The sequence below is a fragment of the Pleurodeles waltl genome, chromosome 3_2 (genome assembly GCF_031143425.1).
Source record: "Pleurodeles waltl isolate 20211129_DDA chromosome 3_2, aPleWal1.hap1.20221129, whole genome shotgun sequence".
NCBI classification, from domain to species: domain Eukaryota; kingdom Metazoa; phylum Chordata; class Amphibia; order Caudata; family Salamandridae; genus Pleurodeles; species Pleurodeles waltl.
The window spans coordinates 131,062,951-131,075,663 of record NC_090441.1 but is presented as its reverse complement, the minus strand read 5'-3'; positions in this window follow the sequence as shown (position 1 = coordinate 131,075,663).

The following is a 12,713-nucleotide window of genomic DNA, read 5'->3' as shown; positions in this document are numbered from 1 at the left end:
CGTACTTGCCCTACGCTTCACAGTGTGACCGTCCAAGCCACCTGTCACCGGCTGCTTAAAGCAAATGGCATCACAGCTAGCATCTGCACATGAGGAAAAGAAAGACTGCACTAGCTATGGCGAAGTCCCTCCAATCACCCTCACTCCAGCAACATCACTTGTCGTCCAGGTCTCCGAATGGCAAGCACCCTCATTGCCATGTGCATCACGGTATCCATCAGCGGAGCAGTTAAACAACCAGACTGGAGTCCTACATCGTTGCTTTGATGCTCTGAAGAACCAGTCAACCAATGATCACCTGCTTACCCTGCCTGTATCCTGCTCTCGGTGGCAAGAGCAAGTTGTGACCTAGACCCATCTACCCCTGTGATGGCACGAGCGACTAGGCAGTGGCTCCTAGAAGGTCTTGCAGCTGCCCTGACGTGGCACACAAGCAGCCCCTGTGCAGACCACATGCAGTCCTGTGGCAACCTAGACAAGGGACCTCCCAAGCGCGAGAGAGGACTTGACATTGCCCCACCGATGAAGTCAAGGAGATAGCAAGGCTGTGCAGTGGAGACTCCAACAGGTCACAGCACACCAAGACTGTCTTCAGTGAATTAACACAACACCAGCTAGACATCCTCCTGGCAACATGACAGACAATTTCCCTGAGACCACCTGAGAGCCCACCTACACCTGGTCCATGTTGGCAAGCGCACTGACTACGAAAGATTCCCCCCTTGTGGTTGCACAAATGATTTGACCGTGGCTCCTGTCGGAGAGCCTGCAGTGGCCTGCAGATGGCCCACACGCAGCCCAGTCAGTCCACGCCAATCCTGTGGCAAACCCATTGAAAAGGCCTCAAAGAAGTTCCAGAGTGAAGAATCCACAAACGAGAGGTGGTCTGGAAGCAGCTCTGTCAACAAAGTGTCAGGATGTACAAAGGCTTCAGAGGAGGACTTCACGCCATCACAGATGTCATCCGTCTTCGAGGGATTGGCCTTCATGAAGCCAGGATGTCTCAACAAGCATATTCACAGCGGACTCCATCACCGCTCTTTGATGCACCCAATTCTAATGACGCACCCAATTTGAATGATACGTCCAATTCGAACAAATTGAACTGTAAACACCACCAGCCTCGCCACGAGTGCCCACAGGACTGAACAACAGTGCATCAGTGGACACTTAATCAACCATCTGACTGTCGGAGTCTGGACTTCTTCCACACAGTGTTCGTGCCCGGCTGTACCTGGTTAAATCATGGACTCGTGCGGAAGTGTCCGAGTGCTCCCAGCTGCACCTGTCCCCTGCAATACTGCAGCCTGCCTTCTCGAGGCCGAGAGACTGATGGTGGTGTTTAGTTATTGTGTTTTTCTTTTGCAGGTTGGATTTGTTTTGTTCCTCAATAAAGTTTTGGAGGAATGTAGTGTCCTGCTGGACATGTTCAAGTGTTCTGCCAGCCACTCGGTGAGGGCTGGCCTTCTATCTACACCCCACACCCACCCAACACAGGCATCACCGGTCAGGTGGCCCTGCCAATAAAAAGGGTCGGGCGCACGTGCCCAGCGCCAGTTCTACCGACCATGATACTGTGTCTGCGTGACTTCTTTAGTAGCACGAGGGCCTAGGGCCCCCAACACTACAGTGCATAAAGAAAAGAATGGGAACTGTAATCCTGAGTACAAAGGGGACGCGATTAGCTAACGTGGGGCGCAGTGTCATTAACATGGCAAAAAAAAAAAAAAGAACAGGCTATTCTGTAACTTTGTTGTTGGTCTTTCACCTACAGGTAACGGTATATAGAATATATTGCACAACCCTGGAGCTACATAATTTTGGCCTCACTACCTGCGTCATGTATATAGATATACGGCATTTATAGTCAGTGTGGTCTCATTTTAATAACGCGCGGCACATTTAAATTAACTACTAGTATGTAACCATGCCAATCACTAAAAGTTTTGTAATGCGTGTACAAGGCAAATCAATAGACTAATGTAACCATGTTCATTATATGTTTTCGTTTAATATCAATTGCTTGCTTCCTATTGATTTATAATATTGTAACAGTCATTCATTTTTATTCTAGAATTAACTTAGCTTGACGTTAGGCCTTACAAGAACATGTTTGATGTAATACTGCCAGCATGCTGTCTTCTTTCCTCTGCAGAGCCTCATTAGCTAGTGAAAGGCTTATTGTTGTGCATTAGACTGCTGATAGTGAGGCCTGGGAAAAGAAAGTTGGCAATGAACGTGGCGCAGTGATGGTGAGTGAAAGACTCCTATTTGCGGTGTACCACAAAGATGCAACATCCAAGGTTAATAGCTGTATACCTAGTTGCATGGAGATGGGAAGTTAGGGAGTGTGCCAACTCCCCTCAAATGTGGTTACCGAATTGGCTCTCATTGGTGGGAATGAGATATAGATGTTCTAGAAACAATAGATTGTGGTTTTAATTGCAGTCTCTGTTGATTGAGATGAAAGGAGGAAAGGCATAGTTGAGCACCTGAGACCAATCCTGGAGAAAAGCGTCCGTATCGATGGCCAGAGGATCGGGACGCCAGCTGAAGAAGAGTGGAAGTTGAGAATTGAGCAGCGACACGAAGAGATCTATGTGAAAAAGTCCCCATTTCTTTACGAGTTGTTGGAAAACCCACTGGTGCAGCTTCCAATCGCTGGCGTCCGTGAGATGGCGGGAATGCCAATCTGCAGTGGAATTCAAGGATCCTGGGAGGTATTCGGCTAGAAGGGAAAATTTGTTGGACAGACAGAACTCTCAAAGGCTCTTGGCCAGAAGGGTTAGGGGTCTGGATCTTTTGCCTCCAAGATGGTTGATGTATCGTACCGCGGATATGTTGTCCATACGGAGAAGGATGGAGCATTGGGCTGTTGATCGCAAAGGAGCCTGCAAGAAGCTCTAAACAATTTATGTGCAATTTTGACTCCTCTGTGGACCATATACCACCAGTCGATATCGAACCACAACGGGCACCCCAGCCCGTGCGACTTGCATCTGATTCTAACACAAGATCGGGCACAGAGGGGAAGATGGATCTGCCGTTCCAGGCATCTAAATGGGATATCCACCACTGAATTTCCATTCGAGATTCCTTGTCTAGAGACACGAAGTCGGAAAAGGCCAAGCCTCATCGAAGATGAAGGATTTGTAGTGGTTGTGGTCGATAGTGGAGCGGCCCTGGGAAGATGGCCTGGATTGAAGAGGAGAGAAGACCTACAACCCTCGCGAGGGACCTGAGGGAAATTAGATCTTTTTGAAGCGTAAGAGTCAGTTCTCTTTTGATTGAGGCGACTTTGGAAGAAGGGAGGAGAAGAGTGGCCGAGACAGAGTCTATTTGAAATCCTAGAAACTCTATTTGTTGGGAAGGAACAACCATAGATTTCTCGTGATTTATAAGAAAACCTAGCTCTGTGAGGAGTATAGTTGTTGTATGGAGATGAGAAAGAAGCAAAGATACGTTCTGGTGCATGACAAGAATGTAGTCGAGGTAAATTATAAGTCTGATGCCCAGTGACCTCAGATAGGCTAAAACATGTTTCAACAGTTTCGTGAAGCACCAGGGTGCCGACGACAGGCAAAAAGGAAGGGAGGAAAACTGATAAGTTTTTGACTTCCATTGGAACTGTAAGAATTTTCTGTGAGCAGGATGAATAGGAATGGTAAGATAAGCGTCCTGCATATCCAATCTGGCCAGCCAATCGTATTGAAGAAGAATATATCTGCGATGGATGATAGTTTCCATCTTGAAATGTCGGTAGACCACAAACTGATTGAACGATTTGGGATTGATTACTGGTCTTTGTTTTTTGTTCTTTTTGTGGACGAGGAAAAGGGAACTGATGAAACTGGAAGAATCGGCAACGCAAGGTTGTATCGCGTTTTTCTTTAAAAGTGCATGAATTTCTGAAGAAATGAGAGAGGACATTGACAGAGAGAATCTTGGGGGTGGGGGAGAAGATGGGACTAGAAAGGAGGAGAGAGGAGTTCGATGTAGTTACCCTGGACGGTGCTTAGAACCCAAGGGTCTGAAGAAATTGACCTCCACTTTGGAAGGAAATAACGTAACCGGCCTCCCAAGGGAAGGCCAAAAAATTGGCTTACCTTGAGCACTGGTGGATCTGACGTAGCGGTGTCCACGGTTACGGAAGCCTCTTGATCTTTGTGGGTAAAACTGCAGTTTAAACTCCTGACCGTAGGCATTGAAGGAATTGGAGGAGCCTCTTGAGCCTTGGTTTCAATATGCCCGGCAGGTAAAGCGGCTCCTGCCCCTACCGGCCCGTGCATAAACCCGTTGGTTAAAGACCTTTTTTAACGGTTGTTGGGCTTTATCCAAAGAGGAAAAAGTGGAGACATAACGGCTGAGGTCTTTAATGAAAGAATCGCCGAATAGTTTGCCGTCAGCCTGGCTGACGGGGTCCAGAGTGGCTAGGTTAGCTAGCTTAGGGTCCATCTTTAACAGGAGACCCTTCCGTCTCTCATGGATGATTGCCGAATTAGCGTTTCCCAAGAGGCAGAAGGCTCTTTGAGTCCAAAGAGAGAGATCCGAAGGATCGATCGGGGAATCTTCCTGTCTGGCTGATTCAGCTAAGTCGAAGATTCGAGCGAGGGGTCCCACTACATCCAGGAGTTTGTCCTGGCATGTCGTCCAGGCCTTGTCAACCCCTTTGCGGGGATCTTTGGCAAATTTTGTGAAAATAGTTATGAGAGACTGGTCAATAGTCGGAGTAGCGGTTATGTTAGAATCCAATGAAGGTCTAGGGCATTCTGATCTCAGTTTTGATCGTGTTTGCTTGTCCAAAGGAAGACGCATGCGGGATGCTATGTAATCACGTACGTGATCCAATGGAAGCCACTCAGTGGAGTTAGGGTGTTGAATCAGTGAAGGATCAAACATCGGGACACCCTCTGAATCGACAATACTGGGAGAGGGATCACTAAGAGAGAGTTTTGAACATTTGGGAGGTGGTGAGGATGGAGGAAAAAAGTCATCAGGATTATCAGAGTGCGACAAATCGTCCATGTCCTCATCATCGGTGTCCAACATTTTTGAGACAATAATCTTTTTTGGCGCGTCAATATGCTTTTAATTAAATTTAAATTTTAAATGAGAAGACAAAAGTTTTTTAGCAATATTCCCCTCCTTCATAGGAGGCCTGGGAGGAATCAAGTCCTCAGTCGTGAGGCAAGTTCGCTGTCCAATTGCACGCCTTTAACAGGTTTAGTCGCAGCCTGTTTGCGTTTTCTGCCTTCCCCCGCAGAATGGGCCAGAGAATTGGACACCATGGACTTTACAGTATTTTCAATGTTTTTTGACATTTTGTCCATAGATGCTTGTAAAGCATGTTTTACTGATGTCTGAATAAACATGTTTAAATCCTGCTTAAAAACTTCCTCATCCTCATTGATTTCAGGCATAGTAGGGGAACTGTCAGGATCCATAGATAAGAAATGGAAAAAATAAGATTTAGCCTAAAAAACGAAGATAAACAGAATAAACGAATAAAATTGGAGCCACTATGCAGACCTGGGCAGGCAGGGGTTAGACTGAACCAACAGCAAGCTCTCCGGTGGAGAAAAAAACACTCCCCGAGGGCGGGGCAGCACCAGGAAGCCGGCCAAGAGAGGAAGCCGCGCTCCCAGCACTTCGCTACCAGGCAGAGAGAGCAGCGCGATAAGCCAAGCCCTTTGAGCGAGGCGAACGTCGTCTGAAGACCAACGAAGCAGGAGAAAAAAGCCGTCCCCGAGGTCAGAAGCGCAAGACGAACAGCACGCTGACAGGAACCGGCGGAAAGCGGCCCGATAGAACGCGCAGCGGTTGAAACGCGTGCAGCGCGATCACAAGGTAGATGAGGGGCGGGGGGGCCAGAACTGAAATAAGAAAACAGAGAAAACAGTAGAAATGAAGTACAAAGGCAATAAATAACAATGTACACAGACAATTAAAACAGAAGTATTTCCAATACAATTGAAGGGAAAACCATGAAAGAGTACTTATTCTTGACTGCGAGCAGCAAGAAAAGAGGGCTGCTTGCAGTCAAGGGTAGACTCTATGGTTTGGAGGGGTTCCCTTATTGGTCTAACGTTTGATTCTGTTTGCTCCCACTGGCTAGCCTGTTGCTAGTCCTTTTGGGAGCTGTAGTTCTTGACTGCTGCTGTTGAAAATAAAGTAAGAAAAGAATGCATAATAGAGCCTCCGGTCTTGACATAAAATTAATAGCATGTAGATGTGCTGCTATTAGATTTATCACAATTCAAATTAATATTCAATTACATTCCATAGTAAGAAAATTACAAGTTTGCAGCTTTAGAAACAACAATTTCATAGTACTTTTAAAGACACATTTAAATAGTAGGTGTTTTTGACAGCTTGTACAATTTGCATACTCATTTCAGCAGATTCCGGTATGTTGCAGTTTTTTGGTAAAAGGTGTGTTTGAACCAATTTGCTAAAAACATGAACACTTCAGGCAAAAAATAGCTACTTCTGAAAAGAATAATTAACAACTGAGTTCCTGACCAATATATAATGGTTTCCATTTGTTCAAAACCAGTAGTTCTCAACCTGTGGTCCAGGAACCCCTTGGGGTCCGCACAGCCTCCTCAGGGGGTCTGCGACTGCTTAGAAAATTAAATAATATTAACATGATAGGTCCTCAGCTTTCAGTAATGACTTAGTGTGGGGTTCCCAGATTCCAATAATGATTAAGTGGAGGTCCCTGGTTTCCAGTAATGATAATGTGGGGGTCCACAGAAGTCAAAAGGTTGGGAACCACTGATCTAAACAATTGAACAGAAAATGTAAAACATTGACAAGAGAAAAAGGTGTATGGCTAATTAATGTTTATTTCGGTAATGTCAAGTACTCAATCTCTATCTCAATTGAAGTTTCAGTTTATGTAGCCTCTTGTTTCTTAAAAAAGGTAATATTAAAACATTGAACAAGCTATTATCAAGATTGAAATATGTGATGATTTAATAATGTTGTCTTGCAACAAATATTTCTTTAGTTTGAATATTTAGTGGTACCTGACTACTGAATAAAATAAAAGCTTTTAGAGCATAGTTTATTAGGTCCCAGTATTGTCTTACAAGACTTTTCAGGGTTGGATCTTTAACGTGTTTTGTACAGGAGGTATATGTTTTATCTCCTGTTTAATGCCTATTTATTTATCTCCATGTGAAAAAATATATTGTGTACTTATGTGATTTTTTTTTTTTGTGATCAGACAAATTGTACATGGTTTTGAACTAGAGTATTCATATATGTAGAAATTTAAAAAGTTTCTTGTTGGTTGGTTACATGTAGTAACAAAATGTTTCTTATGGAAGCCATGTACAATACATTTTAAAACTTACAGCATTATAGTTTTATTTTCTAAGTAAAAAAAAATACCAATACATACAATTGTTACAACTCGTACAGATTTTGATGTAAATTGGTTTTTAAAAGCGGTCCTTAAATTGGAAAAAAAAAAAAACCTCACGTTTAGTGCACAGTATATTGTCTTTTCATTAAGGAGCGCATGAATGTTGTATGCAGCCTTCACTTTTTCTGACACTTTGCAAAGTGATAACTAGATTGCATACAATATTTAGAATCTAGATTTTGGGTTGCAATACAACCATAAATGTGCCTGTGTTCATTCTGTGGAAAAATAAACTAATTTGACTCTATTAGGAAGGTATGGCTAGAGTACACCAACTTTGGACACCCCTGCACCTACAGTGTTTATCAAAGGGCTGATGCGGAGGCAATGTTATATTGAAGGGTATGTTCAAAGTTTACTTTCTGATTATTTTTTTTAACAATATACATGAAATATAAAATGTATGCTACAGTTTGATTTATTAATCATAATAACTAAGTAAAAGATCTTGTCTTCCTTCACCTTACACAAATGAACAATTGGTGAATAAATTGTAATATTTATTAAAGCTAAATATTAAACAAATGTTGCTGACAACATAGTTTGCAGGTGATTGCAAAAGTCACCTTAACAAATAGCATATTTCTTTGCATTGTGCACTTCTCTGAATTAAAATCAGCAGTATGTTTGCCATATTTGCATTGTGTTACAGAGGGTTGGCGCTGGCATAATTTGAGTTAAAGCATCAGCTTTACTGTTAAAGATGTACAGCTCTGAAATGGCAAAACTACCTCCTGTGCACTATAATGAATCTATGCATGCATAAGCAGTCATATCAGAGTAATTTTTACTTAGCAGATCAGCATTGAAGAGTGTGCCAGTTGCAGGGACCTCAGAGTGAATATTTTTGTGGGGGGTTGAGGTACATGATGGATGGAATGTTTAAATTAATCTCAACAATCGGCAACCACTAGGGCCACTTTCTAGTACAAAGTTCTGTTCCCACCATGGCACTCCAAACAGGAACCACCCATGTGCAAACAAGCCCCAGTCCTGCTCCAACAGGAACAGTCCAACCCGAACTGCCAGGTCTCTTTTGGAGAGAAACACTAGCAAACCCAGGCCAGCTCTGGCCCAGTTGGACAAAATCAGTGAGGAATAGCTGGTTGCTTGTGGTACTGTCACGGTTCACTCTGGGCTTACCGTCGAAGTTGATGAGAGGTGGGGAACGACCCCGGTTCCGTCAGGTTCTGCTTTGGCCGAGGTAGGGGCGACCCCTTCCGGTAGCCACGGTGCTGTTTGACAATAGCAAGCCACGACAGTCCGTGCCCTCCAGAAGGAGTCCCAGAGGAAAAACCCCAAAAGGGTAAAAAACCTCCAACAGGAACTCCCTGAAACAGAAGGGGGACACAAGGTCGTTAGGGCGGAAGATAGTGCGTTCAGGAGTACAGGAGACGAAAGACAGGTCAAGGATAACTGGCTTCTCAAGAGGAAACCAGCCGGAGCGTGACTACCACCACAGGAGTGTTGCAAAGCAATGAGAAAGAAGCTAAATTCCCCTTATATACCCCTAGACAGGAAGTGAAAAAACAGGAAGTAGAAATACCACCATCTTGGATTGGGGAAAAGGTCATGATTAATGATAGGGAACAAGTGCCTAGAAAAGAAAAGCAATGCATGCAGGGAAGAGAGGATGTGAACAGCATGCTGGGAAAGGAGAAAGCATGCATAAAAAGAAATCATGTGCATGCAGTCGGCTTTTGCCTGTGTGACCGGTAAGTGAGGGAAAAGAGGGTTGTAGAATATATATATTGCACCAGAGTGTTAAGCGCACTAAATGCGCTATGCGCGGCAGGTTCGAGACCCGACTCGGAGTCTCTTCCCCTGCCGCGTCTGCCCTGGAAGTGGCGAATGAAGGAAGGGGGCGCGGCGAGTGCCGCGACCCCTGACCTGAGTCGCGGCTTCCCCCGCGGCCTGCTTGCGAGCCGCGGCTTCCCCCGCGGCTTGCCTGCGGGCCGTGGTGTTTATCGAGTGCCGCGCCGCGGCGGCCCGTGCTTGCGGCCGCGGCACGACAGTAGGCCCCCCCGAGGCCCCAGGTTTGTGAGGGAAAAGCCGGAAAAAGCGACGGACCAGAAGAGGGACATGAACCGAATGGGCATCTTCCCAGGAACAGTCACTCATAGGGTAGCCCTTCCAATGAATAAGATATTGGAGGCGTCCATGGAAAAACCCAGAGTCACAGATTTCCTGGACCTCGTACCCGGGCACATTATCAATCAACAGAGGGGGAGGACAGGAGAATTGTCTGTGAAAAGGATCAGGAAGGTAAGGTTTGAGTTGAGAGACATGGAACACAGGGTGGATCTTCCAAGTCTGGGGCCGACGAAGACGCACAGACACTGGATTAATCTTTTTGAGAATCAGGAATGGACCATAATAACGGGGTTTAAATTTGTTCTGAGTAAGTCGGAGAGGTAAAAACCTAGAGGAAAGCCAAACCTTATCATGGACCTGATACTGGGGAGCCTCACAACGTCCTTTATCAGCCATCTTTTTCATGCAGGACTTAGTGGCCACAAGGTTAGAATGGATAACACGTTGGACACCCCGTAGCTGCCGAACATAGGAGGAGATGGCAGGAAGATTGGAAGTATCTTTCAGGGGAGTTGGGATGGCCTTAGGATGGAAACCGTAAGACCCATAGAAAGGAGAGACTTTCGAGGCACTGTGTCTTGAGTTGTAGGAGAATTCTGCAAGTGGTAAATAGGTAGACCAATTACTCTGCGTAGTATTGCAGAAGCTGCGTAAATATTGTTCGAGGCCTTGATTTAGTCATTCCGTCTGTCCATTAGTTTGAGGATGGAACCCTGATGATAAGGCCACTTCGATTCCCAAGATCTTACAGAATTGTTTCCAGAATCGGGAAATATATTGAGGACCCCGATCCGAGATAATGACCTGAGGTAATCCATGAAGTCGGAAGATTTCTTGTGTAAAGATTTGGCTCAATTCCTTGGCCGTTGGTAACTTTCTTAACGCTGTGAAATGAGCCATTTTGGTGAAAGAGTCAACGGTTGCCATAATTACTTGATTTCCCACTGAAGAGGGTAACGTGCACATGAAATCAGTGGAGATAGTGTGCCATGGACCTGAGGGAACGGGTAATGGGCAAAGTAATCCTACTGGTTTAGTACAGGTGTCTTGGCTTGAGCACATATAGGACAGGATGATACATAATCTTCAGTATCCGTCTTGAGAGTTGGCCACCAGAAGGAGCGAAGCAGAAGTTCTTGGGTAGCTTTCATTCCTCGATGACCTGCGATGGGGGAATCATGGCACATACGTAAGGCTTCGGTCTGTACTAACTTAGTGGGTAAGAACAGGGCCTTATCATGGTAATAATACCCTTGATCTATATGAAGTTGCGGACGCAACTTATTGAGCTCTGTATCTTCTAAACGGGAATATTCAGACTTGACTTGGTCTAAAAATGTCTGTACTAAACCAATGATCTTGTTATTTTCAAATAGGTTCTGTACAGGAGAATCGCTACACTCAGGGTAACGCCGAGACAAGGCATCAGCCAGGATATTCTGAGAACCAGGGATGTATGTGATATAAAAGTCATATTCACTGAAAAAGAAAGCCCATCGAGCCTGCTGGCTATTCTGACACTGAAAGTTTCTCAAGCATTGTAGATTTCTGTGGTCTGTCCGGGCTTCAAAGGGTTCTTTCGAGCCCATCAGAAAGTGTCTCCATTCCGTGCACGCGGACTTCAAGGCGAGTAATTCTCGTTCTAACACTGAATAGTTCCGCTCTGAATCGGGTAAGATGGGTGACAGGTAGAATACAGGGTGCTCTAAATCATCATCGTCTTGTTTTTGCAGTAAAGCAGCCCCAATGGCTCTTTCTGAGGCGTCTTCGACAACAATGAACTGCTTGCTGGTGTCTGGTTGTCGTAGAATAGGAGCTTGAATGAAGGCTTTCTTTAAGTCTTGAAAGGCTAACTATGCGTCTTGCGTCCAACAAAAGCCCTTCTTTCGATGGTCTTTTTTAAGGGTTTGAGTAATGTAACTGGTTCTCTGGGCAAAGTCTGCTATAAATTGTCGATAGAAATTGGCTAATCCCAAAAAACACTGAGTTTCTTTGATGGAAGAGGGAGATGGCCAATCCAGTATAGCTTGTACCTTGTCTGAATCCATGGCGACCCCAGTTTGGTTAATGCAATATCCCAAGTATTTTACTTCTGTTCGATCAAACTCGCACTTCTCTGGTTTGCAAAATAAATGGTGTTGTCTGAGTCTCTCTAGAACTTGGAGAACATGTTTAGTGTGGTGCTCTGGGTGGACAGAAAATATTAAAATGTCGTCTAGATAAACAACCACTGTTTGTTGTAGAAGATCGGAAAAAATAGAGTCCATGGACCTCTGAAAAATGGAAGGGGCATTGGTGAGTCCGAATGGCATTACTCGATATTCGTAGTGACCGAAAGGTGTTCTAAAGGCGGTCTTCCACTCATCCCCTTCTTTTATCCTTAAAATATGGTATGCTCCTCTGAGATCCAGCTTGGTGAATCTCTTTGCCCCTCTGACCGCTTCCAAGATGTCCTTAATAAGTGGTAACGGGTACCGATCCTTAATAGTGATCTTGTTTAATCCTCTAAAATCAATACAGGGACGCAAGTCTTTCATCTTCTTAGGCACAAAGAAGAGAGGAGCCCCTGCAGGTGAAGAGGAGGGAGAAATCAATCCGCTCTGTATGTTCTCATCAAGGTATTCCTTAAGAATCCGCTTCTCAGGTTCTGTTAGAGAGTACATACGCCCAAAAGGAACCACTGTATCTGGTTCTAAAGGAATGGCGCAATCGTATTCTCTATGGGGTGGCAGTTCTGGTTTTTCTGGCTTCTGGAATACATCGGCATATTCTTGATAATGACTGGGTACTCCATGTAGGACGTTAATAGAACATCTCACCTTAGGGGGTGCTGTTAAAAGACCTTTTGGGGACCAATAATCTCCTGGTAGGTAGCAGTGGTGTTGGCAGAAGTGAGAGGATAAAGAAATAGTTCTTGTTTCCCAGTTGATGTAGGGGTTGTGCCGTGTGAGCCATGGAGTTCCCAGGATCATGGCGTGATGTGGTGATGAAATTAAATCGAACAAAAGATTTTCTTGGTGTTTCCCAAATTTGAGACAGAAAGTAGGGGTGGTATACTGTACGGGTCCTGAAGCCAAGAGTGATCCATCCACCGTGTGGACTTGTTCTGGTACTTCCTTAGGTATTTGTGCTATCTGTCGTTCCTTTGCCCACGCTTCATCTAAGTAGATACCACTGGCTCCGCAGT